Source organism: Schistocerca piceifrons, chromosome 1 (genome assembly GCF_021461385.2).
Source record: "Schistocerca piceifrons isolate TAMUIC-IGC-003096 chromosome 1, iqSchPice1.1, whole genome shotgun sequence".
NCBI classification, from domain to species: Eukaryota; Metazoa; Arthropoda; class Insecta; order Orthoptera; family Acrididae; genus Schistocerca; species Schistocerca piceifrons.
Genome location: NC_060138.1, coordinates 92,601,878 through 92,622,120, shown reverse-complemented (window position 1 = coordinate 92,622,120; position 20,243 = coordinate 92,601,878).

The following is a 20,243-nucleotide window of genomic DNA, read 5'->3' as shown; positions in this document are numbered from 1 at the left end:
CCATACCTCTAAATTTGTGCTCGTGAAGTGTCTTACAACAACAGTGGAAGACCACTGAATATGGGTTAGTCAAGTGTCTTGCAGAAATAGTGGTCGAGCATTCTGAGAGCAAGTTTAATAATTCTGTGTGCTCTCTGTTTTGTCTGTTGTTTGCAGTAATGGGTTAATCGTCTACAAAGTGGGTCCAGTTAAATCCAACCAATGATTTGGAATGGGTTTCTCCTAAATTTGCCATTAAAGGTCATATGTGTTCAGGTATGATAGCTAATCGGCTTGGGTGTAATGACCCTAATTGAACACTTGTGTCCACATTTTTGAACACAGAGCATATCAAAATAACCAACCTATTAAAATCAATATTTCATCATTCTCGAACTCTTCTTGCCCTGTACACATGAAGCAAAAGACAAGTTCCTACATAAATTTAAGTTAAATACCATTCCAAATTAGTGACGAGTGATACTCAACTGATGACAGTAATGAGCTTTTAAAGAAAATGGACACTTTTCAGGAGAGAGAGACTGGCAGGGCAACAAAGGAAATAGTTCAAATTCATCTTAAAGAAAATAAAGGGTTTTATGGAGGACTACACAAGAACTGTCAATGGTGGTAGCAAAGAAAATTGCAACATTAAATGGTCACTCAAGAACAACGCCTGTATCAAACAGTCAGTTCTGTCTGATTTGCATCCTGTAAATCAGCATCACAACGTATGTCCAGCTATTGGCCGTATTGACCGTAAGTAAATAAATTAAGTTTTGTAACATACTCTTTCCTAAGAAGGTGAAGCATGTTCACATTTTCGAAAAGCACAACGCTAGCGTTTCAATTAATGCCCTGGCATCCAGTATTTTGATTGAGTGGATGGCCATAGACGACAGTAAAGACGAGAAATAATTTCGAATTTTACCGTTATATCTCTCGAAACCCCATCAATCGCAAGATACACACAAATCTATTTATGTTGCAGATCGCTAATACAAATACGTACCATTTCTATTGCATAAAAACCTTTCAAGGCCAGCATATAGTAGCATTACTGATCATCTATATTCAGTTGTACTATACGATAACTGTTTGTGTTACTTTCATTCTAAATAGAAGTTGATAGCACATTTAGCTGATTGTTCACAATTCACAGCATGACGCTGCAAGTGAAAAAACGGTTTATAAAATTCGACTGATGTAACAAAGAATTAAAATTGTCACTGGTCATTTATACAGACATTGAATGCTTGCTGCAAGTAGGTTTTAATAACGAAATACATGTGCACATGTGTACAAACTGCTTGCAAGCGCATTCTGTGTGTACTGCAGTTACCGTGACGAATACTTAGAGCTTCAGTTGCCCCAGCATGCAGAGTGCGTGGAACGGTTTAGCAAACAGCTGTACAACATCACTGAGCATATTATTTGTTGCAAAACAAGCAGATTATTATTAGTAGTAGGGGAAGAAGTGTTTCAAACAGCAAAAACTTTTCACATCTGCAACCAACACATTAAGCAAACGTGTGAAATAGAGTGACCATTGTCTTACACGCAGATTTCGTGTAGCCACATATGATAGATACAGTTTCAGCTACAAACCACATTTTACGTTACCGGTTATGTTTCACAATCTAATGAATTACAATGCACATTTTATAATTATGGAGCTACGCAAGTGAGTGGAAGGAAAGACTGAAATAAATCTGTGCAATGTATTTGCGACTGCAACAAGCAAGAAAAATATTAATCTTTCACTAAAGTAATTCCAGTGGGCTATCATAGTGATCACCCCCCCATAAACCATGGACCTTGCCGTTGGTGGGGAGGCTTGCGTGCCTCAACGATACAGATAGCCGTACCGTAGGTGCAACCACAACGAAGGGGTATCTGTTGAGAGACCAGACAAACGTGTGGTTCCTGAAGAGGAGCAGCAGCCTTTTCAGTAGTTGCAGGGGCAACAGTCTGGATGAATGGCTGATCTGGCCTTGTAACATTAACCAAAATGGCCTTGCTGTTCTGGTACTGCAAACGGCTGAAAGCAAGGGGAAACTACAGCCATAATTTTTCCCGAGGGCATGCAGCTTTACTGTATGATTAAATGATGATGTCGTCCTCTTGGGTAAAATATTCCGGAGGTAAAATAGTCCCCCATTCGGATCTCCGGGCGGGGACTACTCAGGAGGACGTTGTTATCAGGAGAAAGAAAGCTGGCGTTCTACGCATCGGAGCGTGGAATGTCAGATCCCTTAATCGGGCAGATAGATTAGAAAATTTAAAAAGGGAAATGGATAGGTTAAAGTTTGATATAGTGGGAATTAGTGAAGTTCGGTGGCAGGAGGAACAAGACTATTGGTCAGGTGAATACAGGGTTATAAATACAAAATCAAACAGGGGTAAGGCATTAGTAGGTTTAATAATGAATAAAAAATAGGAGTGCGGGTTAGCTACTTCAAACATCATAGTGAACGCATTATTGTGGCCAAGATAGACACGAAGCCCACGTCTACTACAGTAGTGCAAGTTTATATGCCAACTAGCTCTGCAGATGACGAAGAAATTGAAGACATGTATGATGAGATAAAAGATATTATTCAGGTAGTGAAGGGAGACGAAAATTTAATAGTCATGGGTGACTGGAATTCGTCAGTAGGAAAAGGGAGAGAAGGAAACATAGTAGGTGAATATGGATTGGAGCTAGGAAATGAAAGAGGAAGCCGCCTGGTAGATTTTTGCACACAGCGTAACTTAATCATAGCTAACATTTGGCTTAAGAATCATGAAAGAAGGTTATATACCTGGAAGAACACTGGAGATACTGAACTGTGTCACATAGATTATATAATGGTAAGACGGAGGTTTAGGAACCAGGTTTTAAGTTGTCAGACATTTCCAGGGGCAGATGTGGACTCTGACCACAAACTATTGGTTATGAACTGTAGACTAAAACTAAAGAAACTGCAAAAAGGCGGGAAATTAAGAGGTGGGACCTGGATAAACTGAAAGAACCAGAGGTTGTACAGAGTTTCAGGGAGAGCGTAAGGGAACAATTGACAGGAATGGGGAAAGAAATACAGTAGAAGAAGAATGGGTAGCTTTGAGGGATGAAATAGTGAAGGCAGCAGAGGATCAAATAGGTAAAAAGACGAGGTGTAGTAGAAACCCTTGGGTAACAGAAGAAATATTGAATTTAATTGATGAAAGAAAATATAAAAATGCAGTAAATGAAGCAGGCAAAAAGGAATGCAAACGTCTCAAAAATGAGATTGACAGGAAGTGCAAAATGGCTAAGCAGGGATGGCTAGAGGACAAATGTAAGGATGTAGAGACTTATCTCACTAGGGGTAAGATAGATACTGCCTACAGGAAAATTAAAGAGACCTTTGGAGAAAAGAGAACCACTTGTATGAATATCAAGAGATCGGATGGAAACCAGTTCTAAGGAAAGAAGGGAAAGCAGAAAGGTTGAAGGAGTATATGGAGGGTCTATACAAGGGCGATGTACTTGAGGACAATATTATGGAAATGAAAGAGGATGTAGATGAAGATGAAATGGGAGATACGATACTGTGTGAAGAGTTTGACAGAGCACTGAAAGACCTGAGTCGAAACAAGGCCCCGGGAGTAGACAACATTCCATTAGAACTTCTGATGGCCTTGGGAGAGCCAGTCCTGACAAAACTCTACCATCTGGTGAGCAAGATATACGAGACAGGCGAAATACCCTCAGAGTTCAAGAAGAATATAATAAGTCCAATTCCGAAGAAAGTAGGTGTTGACAGATGTGAAAATTACCGAACTATCAGCTTAATAAGTCATGGATGCAAAACACTAACACGAATCCTTACAGACGAATGGAAAAACTGGTAGAAGTCGACCTTGGGGAAGATCAGTTTGGATTCCGTAGAAATATAGGAACACGTGAGGCAATACTGACTCTACGACTTATCTTAGAAGCTAGATTAAGGAAAGGCAAACCTACATTTATAGCATTTGTAGACTTAGGGAAAGCTGTTGTCAATGTTGACTGGACTACTCTCTTTCAAATTCTGAAGGTGGCAGGGGTAAAATACAGGGAGGAAAAGGCTATTTACAATTTGTACAGAAACCAGATGTCAGTTATAAGAGTCGATGGACATGAAAGGGAAGCAGTGGTTGGGAAGGGAGTGCGACAGGGTTGTAGCCTATCCCCGATGTTATTCAATCTGTATATTGAGCAAGCAGTAAAGGAAACAAAAGAAAAATTTGGAGTAGGTATTAAAATCCATGGGGAAGAAACAAAAACTTTGAGGTTCGCCGATGACATTGTAATTGTCAGAGACAGCGAAGGACTTCGAAGAGCAGTTGAACGGAATGGACAGTGTCTTGAAAGGAGGGTATAAGATGAACATCAACAAAAGCAAAACGAGGATAATGGAATGTAGTCGAATTAAGTCGGGTGATGCTGAGGGAATTAGATTAGGAAATGAGACACTTAAAGTAGTAAATGAATTTTGCTATTTGGGGAGCAAAATAACTGATGATGGTCGAAGTAGAGAGGATATAAAATGTAGACCGGCAATGGCAATGAAAGCGTTTGTGAAGAAGAAAAATTTGTTAACATCGAGTATAGATTTAAATGTCAGGAAGTCGTTTCTGAAAGTATTTGTATGGAGTGTAGCCATGTATGGAAATGAAACATAGACTATAAATAGTTTGGACAAGAAGAGAATAGAAGCTTTCGAAATGTGGTGCTACACAAGAATGCTGAAGATTAGATGGGTAGATCACATAACTAATGAGAAGGTATTGAATCGAATTGGGGAGAAGAGGAGCTTGCGACACAACTTGACTAGAAGAAGGGATCGGTTGGTAGGACGCGTTCTGAGACATCGAGGGATCACCAGCTTAGTATTGGAGGGCGGCGTGGAGGGTAAAAATCGTAGAGGGAGACGAAGGGATGAATACACTAAGCAGATTCAGAAGGATGTAGGCTGCAGTAGGTACTGGGAGATGAAGAAGCTTGCACAGGATAGAGTAGCATGGAGAGCTGCATCAAACCAGTCTCAGGACTGAAGATCACAACAACAACATCATAGTTGTGGTGTCACCGCCAGACACCACACTTGCTAGGTGGTAGTTTTAAATCGGCCGCGGTCCATTAGTACATGTCGGACCCGCGTGTCGCCACTGTGTGATCGCAGACCGAGCGCCACCACAAGGCAGGTCTCGAGAGACGGACTAGCACTCGCCCCAGTTGTGCGGACGACGTAGCTAGCGATGCACACTGACGAAGCCTCGCTTATTTGCAGAGCTGATAGTTAGAATAGCCTTCAGCTAAGTCAATGGCTACGACCTAGCAAGGCGCCATTAGTAACATTGCATGTATCTATGGAGTCTCACTTGTATCGCCACAATCTCCAGATGTACCAAAAGGATGAATTAAAGTTAAGTATTCCAGAAGCTACGTACTTTTCTTTATAGCATTCATTACGTATCCTGTTTCAGACCTCACGCCATCCTGCTTTAGCTTAGCGCGTGCCTTTCGGCTTCCTCTCATTGTGTCTAGGCTGTCTTGTCTAGACACAACAATAGTGATGTAAAATTTCAGACTACAGATTTCTTTAACTCTCTCTAGCAAAATGTTTAATATTTTTAAAACCTGATGAGTTGAAATTAACGAGAGACTATTTCCCCAACAGCAAGCTGTTTAATTTAATCAGTAAGAAAGGTGTTTTTCCATATGAACCTGTAAGTAACTAATGCATTTTTGTGTAAGAATTGTTGCCGCCGTTAAGGCATTGATGAGCAATATAATAGCAATCGAAGAAATTAATTGTTGTGGAGCATGTGAACTGTGGAGTCTATATGAATGTAACATGTTAGATCATTCTGACTTATATTTGAATACCTATATCTTGTAGAGATGCACATATGGCCACTCACTGATTTTTGTGATTTTGGCTTTGAGCATGCGTTACCGATACACTCTATTTTTGAACTTTCCCTATTGCATGAAAATATCATTTATCGCGTACACTGGCGTGGATCATTGCAGAGTAATGTTTTTAAAAGATCTTCATCAAACTCTGAATGTCTTGAGCCACTAATGTCAAAACGATCCTCCTTAAAATGAGAAAACCACTTTCTTTCCGTGTTCTGTCTAGCGGCATTATCCCCGCACACGGCGAAAATGTTTCTGTCTGCCCACGCTGCTGTCACCCCTCTACTGAATGCAAGGAAAAGACTATGTCGCAAATGTTCCGATTTCTCCGCTTGCAATGCTATTTCCTAGCATCAGTAGCTCCAGTCACTGTCTAGAAATGACAGAATGACAGTATGTAAACTCAAATAGCAATAATGAATAACAAATAAAAAAGACATTCGATAAATAAACACATAGCAACCAGAATACCAACATGCAAAATAAAAGCAATATAAAGTTATCACCGTCCTAATATGTACATATAAGCTAAATGTTGTGACTGTAGAAAAGACATGAAATAAAAGTGTAAACTGTACGCTGCGGGTATAGAAAATGAGGTAAACTGAGAAATGTCTCCTATATGTTGCAGATGGATTGTTTGTCGTCTGAACTTCTATAACAAAATATTCCATGTACTTGATTGAGTAAGGCATAGAAGATAATAAAGAAGTGAAGTTTAATTACCGGCTGTACGGTATCTGACATTGACAGTGAAATACACTCCTGGAAATTGAAATAAGAACACCGTGAATTCATTGTCCCAGGAAGGGGAAACTTTATTGACACATTCCTGGGGTCAGATACATCACATGATCACACTGACAGAACCACAGGCACATAGACACAGGCAACAGAGCATGCACAATGTCGGCACTAGTACAGTGTATATCCACCTTTCGCAGCAATGCAGGCTGCTATTCTCCCATGGAGACGATCGTAGAGATGCTGGATGTAGTCCTGTGGAACGGCTTGCCATGCCATTTCCACCTGGCGCCTCAGTTGGACCAGCGTTCGTGCTGGACGTGCAGACCGCGTGAGACGACGCTTCATCCAGTCCCAAACATGCTCAATGGGGGACAGATCCGGAGAGCACGTTGGGTGGCACGGGATACATGCGGACGTGCATTGTCCTGTTGGAACAGCAAGTTCCCTTGCCGGTCTAGGAATGGTAGAACGATGGGTTCGATGACGGTTTGGATGTACCGTGCACTATTCAGTGTCCCCTCGACGATCACCAGTGGTGTACGGCCAGTGTAGGGGATCGCTCCCCACACCATGATGCCGGGTGTTGGCCCTGTGTGCCTCGGTCGTATGCAGTCCTGATTGTGGCGCTCACCTGCACGGCGCCAAACACGCATACGACCATCATTGGCACCAAGGCAGAAGCGACTCTCATCGCTGAAGACGACACGTCTCCATTCGTCCCTCCATTCACGCCTGTCGCGACACCACTGGAGGCGGGCTGCACGATGTTGGGGCGTGAGCGGAAGACGGCCTAACGGTGTGCGGGACCGTAGCCCAGCTTCATGGAGACGGTTGCGAATGGTCCTCGCCGATACCCCAGGAGCAACAGTGTCCCTAATTTGCTGGGAAGTGGCGGTGCGGTCCCCTACGGCACTGCGTAGGATCCTACGGTCTTGGCGTGCATCCGTGCGTCGCTGCGGTCCGGTTCCAGGTCGACGGGCACGTGCACCTTCCGCCGACCACTGGCGACAACATCGATGTACTGTGGAGACCTCACGCCCCACGTGTTGAGCAATTCGGCGGTACGTCCACCCGGCCTCCCGCATGCCCACTATACGCCCTCGCTCAAAGTCCGTCAACTGCACATACGGTTCACGTCCACGCTGTCGCGGCATGCTACCAGTGTTAAAGACTGCGATGGAGCTCCGTAAGCCACGGCAAACTGGCTGACACTGACGGCGGCGGTGCACAAATGCTGCGCAGCTAGCGCCATTCGACGGCCAACACCGCGGTTCCTGGTGTGTCCGCTGTGCCGTGCGTGTGATCATTGCTTGTACAGCCCTCTCGCAGTGTCCGGAGCAAGTATGGTGGGTCTGACACACCGGTGTCAGTGTGTTCTTTTTTCCATTTCCAGGAGTGTATAAGACAAAGTAATGGTCCATCTCTAAAGGATGACTCTTGTAGTTCTGTTTATGATTCGCAACCAATGCAAGGATATTGGTTCGCTAAATATAAAATAATTTTCAGAAGTAAGTGTGAAAATAATAGTTACTCTAGAGAGACTCTACTATAGTGTCTGAACACTCTGTACCTTTTTATGTGTACAGTAAGTACCAAAGTATTCATTATAATGAACTGTTTTTGACTCATTACAATAGACTATTTGATCGTTACATGAAAGGTATCGAGTATGGGCAGTTTTCTACAGTTTCGTTTGATACCTGTCTGTAATGCTGCAATGTATAGAAAGGCGATTTGATGCAGTGTCATGCGGTCTACATTTTGAGAAATCATACACACAATTTTTGACCCTTTAAAGCAGATTATGGCACATGCAGTCTCAAATTCTGGTGTAGAATACCGTTTTAAGATCCAGTAGCTGCAACGCACTGTTAAGTTACGCCTACATACACTATCAGAGTCTGTGGGAATAACACTGACATAAACAATGGGTACAGATGTCTGTTTGTGTTTACGTATTTTTGATGTGAAAATACTGTATTGTCAATATCTTCATTGTTTTTGATACGTGATGCAGACTGTTTGGATGCCTCTTCCCAGCAGGCAAAATTCAGATCTTTCAGAAACATTTGAATTCTTCAGAAAATTTAGATAGTTCGGGTAATTTTGAATACGGCGAAAAATTACGATTGGTCGGATACTTTTGATCATGACATCAGTTTTTTGCAGAGCAAGTCGTTCGGTTGTTGTTGGCATTGTTAGTTACATTCCGTATTAATGGCTGGTAAAACACTGGGCGGCGACTGGTTGAGCGAAATATGTATGTGTGTGTGTGTGTGTGTGTGTGTGTGTGTGTGTTGTGTGTGTGTGTGTGTATGTATGTATGTGTGTTGTTGGCGAGGCGAAATTGTTGCTGACGACGCGTTGTATCAGGTTAATGACGACATAAAATCTCGCCACGTCATGTAGAGAACACACGCTAGTGACATAATGCGTCCAGGGTCAATGAGCGCATGTGATTTCCCAATTGGTCAAGTTCCGTCAAAGTAGTTTGGAATGACAATATCCTTACAGGTAATGTGCTCTGCTAACTTGCTTTTTGTGTGTTTGGAGACTCCTTACAATATTTAATATACTCTGCACAGGGTCAGTGAACATTTTGTAAGCTATGAGAACAACGTTTGGATTTGTTTGACTTAGTGTTCTGTCATGAAACACCCCTCAATCTGTTTTATGTTAAAAATGTATAAAAATATGTGAATAGAAGATCTAAGAATACGTAACCTAATGCCATATGAGGGACGTTGATTCAAGTTCAGTATGTCGTTATTTATGTATTTAGTGACAGATTAATCGATTTATGATTTCGTCTCAACATTAATTGCGTCCGCCCCAGTAGCTGAGTGGTCAGCGTGACGGATTGCCGTCCTCTGGGCCCGGGTTCGATTCCCGGCTGGGTCGGAGATTTTCTCCGCTCAGGGACTGGGTGTTGTGTTGTGTTCATCATCATTTCATCCCCATCCGGCGTGCAGGTCGCCCAATGTGGCGCCGAATGTAATAAGACCTGCGATATGGCGGCCGGACCTGCCCCGCGAGGGGCCTCCCGGCCAATGACGCCAAACGCTCATTTCATTTCCAACATTAATTGCATCGATGCGGTCTTGTTTTGTTTTGCTTAAAAACACCAGACATATGGACAGCTGTTGCTATTCCCACTCTAGCTGAAAGAGTTTGATGCAGTAGAGGAAGCCAAGGGGAGGGGAGGGGCTAAAATCAAGCCTGTCAGAATACTAATAATGATTCGTTAAGATGATAAATTGTGAAGTACATTATTTTTTTCAGAATGTAAATGAGTGTTACTCTAATGCAGTCCGTGAATTCAACTGTTCCAAGCTTGTCACGTAAGCTGTGAACTGATGTTAAATCAAATTAACCGACTGTATAATGGACACAGTAAAACCAACCGCAGAATATTAACAGCAAGGTTGCACAGTATGGGCACAACAAAACGTAAAGTCAGCTTCCTTAAACCAAAGACAATAGACTGACTAGAGGCAACAGCGGCGCTCAAATCCTCATGTTGATTTAGATTTTCCGTGATTGCCCTAAATAGTTTAAGGTCAACGGCTGCGTGATTCCTTTGAAAAAGACGTGGCACATTTCACGCGCTGTCGCTGCCTAAAACAAATTCACGCTCTGTCCCTAATGACCACGTCGTCGACAAAGGATCAAAGAATAATTTTGTTCATTCTGAATTAGAAACAGAAAATTGCAACGGTGATTTCAAACACATCGAAAGATTAGTGATTTTATATAGATTCACTTTGATACTTAGTTAACGCGACAAGAAAGCTGGCGATGCTACTGAACATTTCACCGGTTTCTAGGTGTTGCACTGACGTATATACCCGAGGTGGGCTGGCTGATGCCTGCCACGCATTTATTTGGTAAATCAATGCTACATCAAAAGCTTTGAAATGGGTTGGTGGCGTATTACAGGGTGGTTATAATTAAACTATTGATACTTTAGATGGCCTCCATGTCAACCGAGTGATCGTAGTAAAACGAAACATTTTAGAAACATTTGTAAGGACATGCGGGAGAGAAATAACGAACAAACCGTTGAATGAATCACATTTTAATTTCTACATGAGAGGTTAACATTTGCTAACTGCTTACCATATTTAAGTTCCAGGTTACAAACATTGCTCTATGTGACGACAAACTGCAAACACAACCGACTGGAACAGTACTAGAGATACCATTTCACAGTTACTCTCAGCGATTTTCATTTCTTGTGATGCAGCTTCTGCACTACTTGAAGATCGCACGTTGCATCCAACATTCTCAGCCATGGCAACAATAACCTCTTTAACAATTTCTGGAAAAATTGGCCGTTGGCCTCTCCCAGGAGCAATTCCAAATTCGCCAGTTAATTCGAACACCAGAATCATGTTCTTCAACCCCCGCTGCGGAAAGAAGACCTCTCCGTATTCCTCTAATGCGTCGATACTTACGAGGAGCAGGAGCTTGACGAGTAAAGTCCTATTCACCTTACCCAGACCATGTTGACTCTCTGCAACTGTAATACACTCTAATGCTTCTGTTTGAACCTTACGACGCCGTACCAGTACCGAATCGTAACGGCAAGTCATTACATTAACTACTAACAACGCAAATCCTGCAACGTACAGTGTCCACATCATTCCTATAAAGTTGGATATTCTTACGGTAAATAGTTTTCCGTCTACACTCGTTCAAGTAGCGAAAGTTTAATTGCAACCATCCTGCACAACGTGTAGGGCTCCAGCTGGAAATTCAGGTTTATTTTCATTGTGATAATACTAAAATTTTTTTTTCGACACACCTGTTCGATCGCGTTGATACACTACTGGTAGCCAAGAGCATCCTTTGGGCTTCTGCAGAGTAAGTACACACGTTAATACAACCTAACATATTGTAAATTATTTTCGTCATTGATACGTGCGCCGCTCACGTTAAATTAGTGTGAAGCTGTCCACGAAAGTCTGCAATTATATTTTCCCTCACAGCTGCCTTTCTAAACATATTCGATTTCCGGTGATGGATGGCAGATCGTGTCGCTGGGAGCTGTACCCACTACTTGAATGTAATGAAGCCGGGTGTGTAGTAATTCCAACGTATTCCACATTTCCTACCATAATTAAGTTTTACAAGTTCCCCTACAATTACGGCGACTGCCGTTTCAAATTACCTGTCTCAGAGTGCAAGGGAAAACACTGTCCCATCGTAAGCTTTAATGAAACACGGTGGGATTAATTACACATTTTTCAGCCAATGAACGTGCGGCGCCACCTTTGCCCTTGCGTAAGAGCGAAAGATAGGCATGCGCACCAAGTCGTCCATAATTAACTTACGGGGATCGTTTTCAGGTCAATGGAGAAAACTATGCTTTCGACAGTGTCATAATCGAAATTACAAAGTAACTTTCCACTTTTAGCACACAAGATTGTGTAAAATTGTAGAGGAGTCTGTTTCGCAATGTCTGTTCATTTCTTTTTTGTGACAGAATCCTTGAGATATACGCAGGTTAATAAGTGATACGTTTAGTGTACTGTTGACATTTGGTTATGGATTCTGTCACTTTCTGATCTCGATTTATCTTCAGTTCTTCGGGTGATCTTAACAAGACGATCCGTTAGTAATGTGGGTTTGTTAGATGTATTAGCAACACCTACCATCGTTTCATGCGATTCTGCTGTATCGTGTTGTGTTTGATTCAATTGTAATTTGACAGTTCTCGAAACGAACTACGTAAAACACTGTTTCAGGGGCTTAATTGTGTTTACCGAGTGGTGGCGTCCATTTAGTTATTTCCTTCTTGTAATATGCAACATATTTGAAGAGTTCGGCTGCAAGTAATAGTGAGAAAGAAGTTGGTTGTTTGGACAAACTGCACAGTAAAGTTTCAATAAAATCCCACAAATAAAATATTTCTCTTACCCGTAAAACGCTTTTTTTTTTGCGGACAAGTCGTTATTTTCAAATATACCTAACAGTTACTACATATTTTAAAATGGTAAATTCTACACAAAATTTTAGTCTTAAAAATTCGTCAGTGGGTAATTAATGTTGCTTGAAAACTGAGAACGCTTAACATGGGGTAGCACTGACTTATCACACTTTACTCGCCGGGCGAATTAACGAAATTTGCTTCAAAACCTCTCATAAATACAGAGTTAAAAATCCGAACTGGTTCAGTTTTTCATATTAAGGTTTGCATTAACACGATTTACACAAATAAAGTATAACGATCTCAAAAATTAATCATACTTTAGCACAAAACGAAATCAAGTGTGTAGACAATGTTAAGGATGTGCCTTAACATTTCTCCCGTCACCCTATTACGTAAACGGTCGTAACCGACGGCAGTGGACAAACGGTTTTCCCTTACATAAATAAATAATCACATTTATTTGATTAACAGGAACGTTTGAATTATATCTGCATTCAGGAAAGTTTTTAGGATCTTTATCTGAGTGGTAATTGTCCTCAGCTTCGTTCAAATCGTCCCGGAAATGCATTTTTCTGATAAACAAACTGTACGCATTACTACTATTGGCAGCAATGTTTTTGGTACCGTGTTTGGTATCCTGTCAAGGTGGTCATCAGCGATCAAATAGAATTTGAGAAAGGGCTCTATCTTGGTTTATAATGGAACTATCAACCAATATAAATAAAGCAAATCACTGACCATGTCTTACATGCAGTGACTTTGTTTCTCATCAACTATTTCCTGCTAATGTTTACAGTCGGCATCTTCATTCATCATCTATCTTAGAAGTGTTTTATCTTTTACATAAAATATGTGTTTGGTAATCTGGATGGAGAGATAAAGGAATCGTTATAACAGTAAAACACCAATAGGAAGCACATTTATTATGGCTCTCTACACAAATCAATTTCATTGTGATTTTCCGTGTAACACTTTGAACATTACTAGTACCTTAAGGCAATTATAGTGTTCAAAGCAGCTATGTAGTTAATTCAGTGTATTTACTGTGAACTACGGAACGCACTGAAGGAAAAATGGTTCAAATAGCTCTAAGCACTATGGGACTTAACATCTGAGGTCATCAGTCCCCTAGACTTAGAACTACTTAAACCTAACTAACCTAAAGACATCACACACATCCATGCCCGAGGCAGGATTCGAACCTGCGACCGTAGCAGCAGCGCGGTTCCGGACTGAAGCGCCTAGAACCGCTCGGCCACAGTAGCCGGCACAGTGAAGGAACTGACCATTACAAGGCTTACGGTGTAACTAACGTATATAAAATTTTAGATAAAGTGTGACTTCCAGTAAAGGTATTCAAATCATCTGACGTGCATCATGAAGCGAATGAATGATACCAGCTTGATACAACTTTATAAATAATATTCTTTCTGAATCAAGTACAATATCCTGGGTGTCGCTGGATGTTTAGTTATCTGAAAATGCTGTTACGAAGACAATGCTGCTATATATTTATCGAATAATCTAAGTACAACACTACTTCAGAGGCGCAGTTGTGTTTACCGAGTAGAAATGTCTTGTTTGAAGAAGTAATCCAAATATTCTCCTCAGTTTATTAGAGGAACCACGAAAATTGTGGTTCAGGATGACCTCGTAGGAGCTCCAATTTTGCTTTCAACAAGAAATGGGTTACAATATCCCTTGCGAAACGCAGTAGCCCACGTAACCAATAGCTGTAACACTGCTTCTTATGGCCCATTGCTATTGGTCATCGAAGAACGTTTCTTTTTCTTGCAATGGCTCGATGTTACTCGACGCCCTATCGCCCACTTACCCTCGGTAGCTAACTATTCTACGTGGAAGTACAAATAATATTAAAAAATTAATAATTTCACATAGGAAATTTACCTGTAATAGTTCACGGTGCTTACAGAGTGATTTTTATGTCATGCTGACACTGCTATTACATAAATGTACTACAAATAATATTATTTGTTCTTTTATTATGTATTATCCTTTTTCCCGAATGGTCTGCCACGTTTAAGCACTTCATGGAGTAAATAAAACTTAAAATACTACAAATATTATTATTTGTTCTTTTATTATGCATTATCTTTTTTCCTGAATAGTCTGCCACGTTTAAGCACTTCATGGAGTAAATAAAACTTAAAACTGAACAGTAAACTGAGACTGTTTCTTAATTTCCTACAGAGTGAGCATAAATGTTCTGTAATTGCACTTATTACGTAGCAAACGACGTATCGATACTGAACAACATTTACCAGTCCGTCATAGCCATGTATAACTGTTGAAGCCTAGGGAAATGTGAGTCCAGTGAAAATGAGTAAGATTTGCGCTTTTTTTTTATTTTAGGTTCATCAGGCTTCTGACTGGTTTGATGCAGTCCATTACGGATTCCGTTCCTGTGCCAACCATTTATCTCAGAACAACACTTGCACCCAGTGCCATCAATTACTCGTTGGGTATATTCCAATCTACGTCTTCCTCTACACCTTGTATCCTCTACTGTTCACTGAAGTAGTATGCGTATTAAAACTGGTTATGGTGAGATAAATGTGCTAACCGATCTTGAATCATATGAAATGACCGATTCCCAAATTGAAGACTTAAAACCCAGCAATCCACTACCATATAGCTGTGCGAAAATATATAAACGTCAACTTACATAAATACGATGCGGATTTTGAGCTTCTTAAAAGGAGGAGCAATAATAAACAATTATTTGTACCTAATTTTGAAAATATGTGTTTCAAAGATGGTTTTGCACAAGTAGATCGATATAAAGGGTGTGAGGAATGTTTCCTGAAAGTTTGGCCTTACCTTTTTGTAACACCCTGTATTATAGTACTTTGCTTGCTACATGCTGTTAGAGAGAAATCTTTGTTCTTTGGCCGTTCGTAGTACGAGTCTTAAAGGCGAGGATGGAGTACAAGTTATGCGTGTTGCGTTAGCGTGGTGGTTGATGTTAATTTGTCTTTTGAAGTGAAATGACTAAAAATATATCTATTCTACACAGAAAAGTCCACCAGTGTTCATATTATTTAACAAAACGAAGCCGATGATCCTCTAGACCAGTATAAAAAAATTTGATTTCACAGTGAACTACAAGCCTACAAATTACAACAAGGGAGAAGGACAATAAAAGATGAGTATTATGCAAACTGTTAATTCAGATTTTACCGTTGCTACCTCTATCTGCATTGTGTCACTGTCTCAGCGTGCCAAGTGCTGTGAACATGTGACCAGCCGCCCAAATTACTAACTTACTTCAAAATTAATAAATCGACTTTAGGCTAAAAGGGGGTGGTGACGGTAAGATACAGAAGTTATTCTTTGACTTCTTAACACACATCTCATCATGCTGTTCCTTGATCGGGACGATGCAGCCCAAATGTTCGTGTCCTCATCAATTTTTCCCGTTTCTTATTTTACCAGCCACCTAATTTTAAACACTTACCTACAGAACACATCACAAATGCTTCGATTCTCAGCTTTGCCCGTTTTCCTACTGTCTTTGGTTCTCTACCATACAGTGGTGTGCTCCAAACGTACATTTTCAGAAATTTGTTTCTCAAATGATGGCCTATTTTGGTACTAGCAGACTATTTTGGCCAGGAATACTCTCTTTGCCTGTATTTGTCTAATTCCTATGTCCTCTTGCTTCATCGTTTTGATGGTAAGTTTATTGCAGATCTCATTTCTACTTGTCTGCCCAGCTTCTGTATTTGCTCTTTTTAAATATATCGAATCCTTTTTCAAATATTTTGCCTATTGTGGTATTCATTTTCATAGTAAGTAAAGCCTCAAAAAACTTCAAACACACCTCATCATTGCACGGTACTTTCGCATCCAACTTATTGCCAGCTTTTCCGGAGGATAGGCTTGAGCTACAGTCTACAGTTCGTCTTTACTAAATTGTTGGCTGAGTCTATATTAAGTGCCGGGTACGCATAGCAATTCAGTGTCTGATTTCGTAATCTCTGCCTGGTTCATGCTGTAATCCAGCTTGAATTTCCCCGTGTTTGCCATTTCACCTTGCGATTTTCGAATAGTGTAATCGCTGTTACTAGCTGCCTACCATGGATCCTATCTTGCCGGAACTCTGTCTTCTATTTCTTTTCCTGTTACAGCGTTCAGGTCAAGAATAGCGTTACATATTTTCTCTGTCTCTTCGTCTTCTGCATGAGAATGCAGAGTGGACTGAACTATAAATATGCTGACTAGCGTTGGTTTTCTGTCGATTCTGTTAAGAATACTCCTATCAGGGAATATTTCGCAATAACTCACTTTCTGCCCCACCATCCTATTCACTGTGAATCCTGTTTGACTATACCATTCTCTGCTGCTGTATTTGTCTGACCAGAAATTCTTATCCTCCTTCCATTTCACTTCACTGACATCCCCCCCTCCCCCCCCCTCCCCCCCCCCCCCCACACACACAGTATATTTGCAATCAGCTTTTGGCCTTTGCATACTTGCAATGAGCCTTTGAATTTCCCTTTCCATATTTTCTAGTTTCCATATCACGTTCAAACCTCAGACGTTACGCGCTCGTATTCGTTGAATGTTATCATTTCGTTGGTTATTCAGATTTGTTTTCTTGGCCACCTCTCTTTTGGCAGTCCCCCCAGGTGATCGGAATGAAGGACCAATCCAAAACCTTTAGTAGATAGACATATTATCATGACGGTTCACAATTACCGACCACATCCTCTATGGATATACATTATATGTCCTTAACGTGCTGGTTTCGATTGCTCTTTGCGTGCTCATGCCGTTGGTTATTGCTGATGCTTCGGTCTCTTAGGCAGAGCGCCCGTAGCAGTAACCTGGCAACTGGCGTGGCATGACACGGGGCTTCCGTCTAACTTACAACTATAGAGGGGAGAAACGAAGTCTAAAGGACCAGCAGTTACTGGTCTGATGAAATTTAGCTGAGTTATATAAAATTCCAAGTCACGGGCTGATCAATGCGGCGTACTCACTTTTGCCATGCGCCATGTGACAGTTTACGAAAGTTTCTGCTTCGGCTGTGCGATTGTCCCTGCTCCCTTGAAAAATCTGAAGCGATCCTGAGCTCAATAATTATTTTTTTGGTCATGTGGGGAAATATTGATGTATTTAAGATCATAGCGGTGTTCAGTACAGGAACAGGGAGCTTGTCGGTAAGGAAAATGATATATCATGGACAGATTTAATTTTGGCAGGGATAAGGGAGATGTAACTAAATTGAATGTTTAATATGGTTTTCTGTAAAATGTGTCTACAGATATCTATTCTGGTTATCTGGATGAAATATAGTAGCATGTTCTCGGTATGTAGCTATTTTCTGCTAAGAGTAAGCTCAGCTTGGGATAAGAAAGAAACAACAAACCAGATTTTTCAATTCCATAAGATTATTTGTACGTCTCTGCTGGTTCCTTGAGTTTGATGGAATTCTTAATATTTTGTGCTGCGCAGATTACTTAGAATATACACAACGTTCCGTAGCACTCAGATACAGTGGTGTCCGAAATTAAAAAAAATAAACGGAAATTTTACAAGCTTGCTCTTATTCTTCCACAAAATAGTATAAACTGGTGATGATAAAGTAGAAACAATGGAAAGAATACAGAACGTGAACCACTGCAACGTTCGTAACGGTGGACAATAACATTCTTCGTTTTTTCCAGCTTAACGGAACCGCACACACATTCCGACAACTAGTTAATGGGCTCAGTATGGCATGTGACCACCTCCGGCATCAATGCTGACATACCAACGACGGGGCATGCTGCGAATGATGTCATCAATCTCATATTGAGGCAATAACGCCCTTTCGTCCTGCAGAGCTGCTCGCAAGCCTTCGAGAATGGTTGGTGGATTCTGCCTTGATGCAACGCGTCTCCTTAATGCATCCCAGACATGCTCTATTGGATCCAAATCGGGAGAGCGTGCAGGCTACGCCGTGTGTGCAATATTTTTCGTTTCCAAGAAAACATCAACCACCCGTGCTGTACGAGGTCGAGCATTATCGTCCATCAATACGGTCTGTGCCCGCAAAACGTCGCAACAACAGAAGATGAGGTCCAAAGTTCTCGTCACGATACCTGACAAAAGTTAAACCTTCCCGATACACCCACACAATTTCGTAAAGAGGTATTCGAGTGGCCAACATAACCACTTTCCAAGCTACTAGGGATCCTACTCGACATCAGTCTCTTTCCTCAATGTTTGGGTCCCGAAGTCGTGTTGCACGTTACCTCTAGATGGGAATCCATCGAGAATCCCTCTCCAGACCGAATCAGGACTCATCTGTGAGAACAACTTTGGTCCTCCGTCCGACTTTTCAGGTCGCATGTTAAAGATTTCATTCTACACGTTCCATTCTGTGAAGATGGGTCGAAGATACACATACAGTAAGTCTCCGACAATAAGGGCCGCTCTGCTGAAGCCTTCTGTACACCCTTCGTCTCGTTACAACAAGTCCAGTGGATGCTGCGAAGTCAGATGTCAGCGGGCGTGCAGTACTAAGATGGTACCGTCGTGCCATTACAGCGAATTAACGGTCTTCTCTTTCTGATTCCACATGCCGTCGGCCCCGTCCTGGTCTTCGGGATACAGTTTGTGTCTCTATAAACTGTCACCATATCCGAGAAACATCAGGACGATTCACGTTAAGCCATCGGGCCCCATCAGTTTCCGACTGTCCTGCTTCCATTCTTCCTATGGCCCTTCCCTGCAAAGAGTCCAGTAAGCGTCTTCTCTGTCCCATGCTGCACCGTCTCTTATTGTGTACACAGCGAATTTGGATTTGAGAGTAGCCGGCAAACTATACCCCGTTTGATAGGTGCCCTGAAGTCAGCACTGGCGTGGTTGTCCTGTGCCAGAATGACGTCTTCCATGCAGAATGCGATCGTACTGACATCTGATGACAGTTTGTATGAGTACATCGTGAATTAAACACAGGATGGGAAAATAACAGTTTGTTGCTTTAATTTTGGACACCAGTGTAGTATGAAATATCTCATGGATTTCATTTACACGACAATTTATTGAAGTATCCAACACCAGGAACTTGGATACGCTACGGTCGCAGGTTCTAATCCTGCCTCGGGCATGGATGTGTGTGATGTCCTTAGGTTAGTTAGGTTTAAGTAGTTCTACGCTCTAGGGGACTGATGCCCTGAGAAGTTAACTCCCGTAGTTCTCAGAGCCATTTGAACTTGGATACTAACATACCAAACGAGCATTCTACAAATATTCTATCCCCATACAAACTGGAATTGAATATGCATCCTCCATTAGTTAACGAGAATATCCTCTCATTATGTGACTTGTGCGAGGAAAAGCATCATCAGCACCAAAAAGTTAGGAAATTTGTAGGCTTCTTGCGGTAAAGATATAACAAATGAGAGATTGCCACCAAATGATGCTTCACCAAAACAAATTTGTTTTGTATCCCATTGTAATGTATCCCGATCAGAAAAGAAAGATTTTGCAATGTAACTGAAATTATGATGTTGTATTCTTCCGAAGTATAATCGTTCGAAAGCAGGAACACTTCTCAATGGCCATCGCGGGAACGAAATACAGAAATCATAATTAAAAGTGTTAATATCAACGTTGAATTATTCCTACCACGGATGGTCA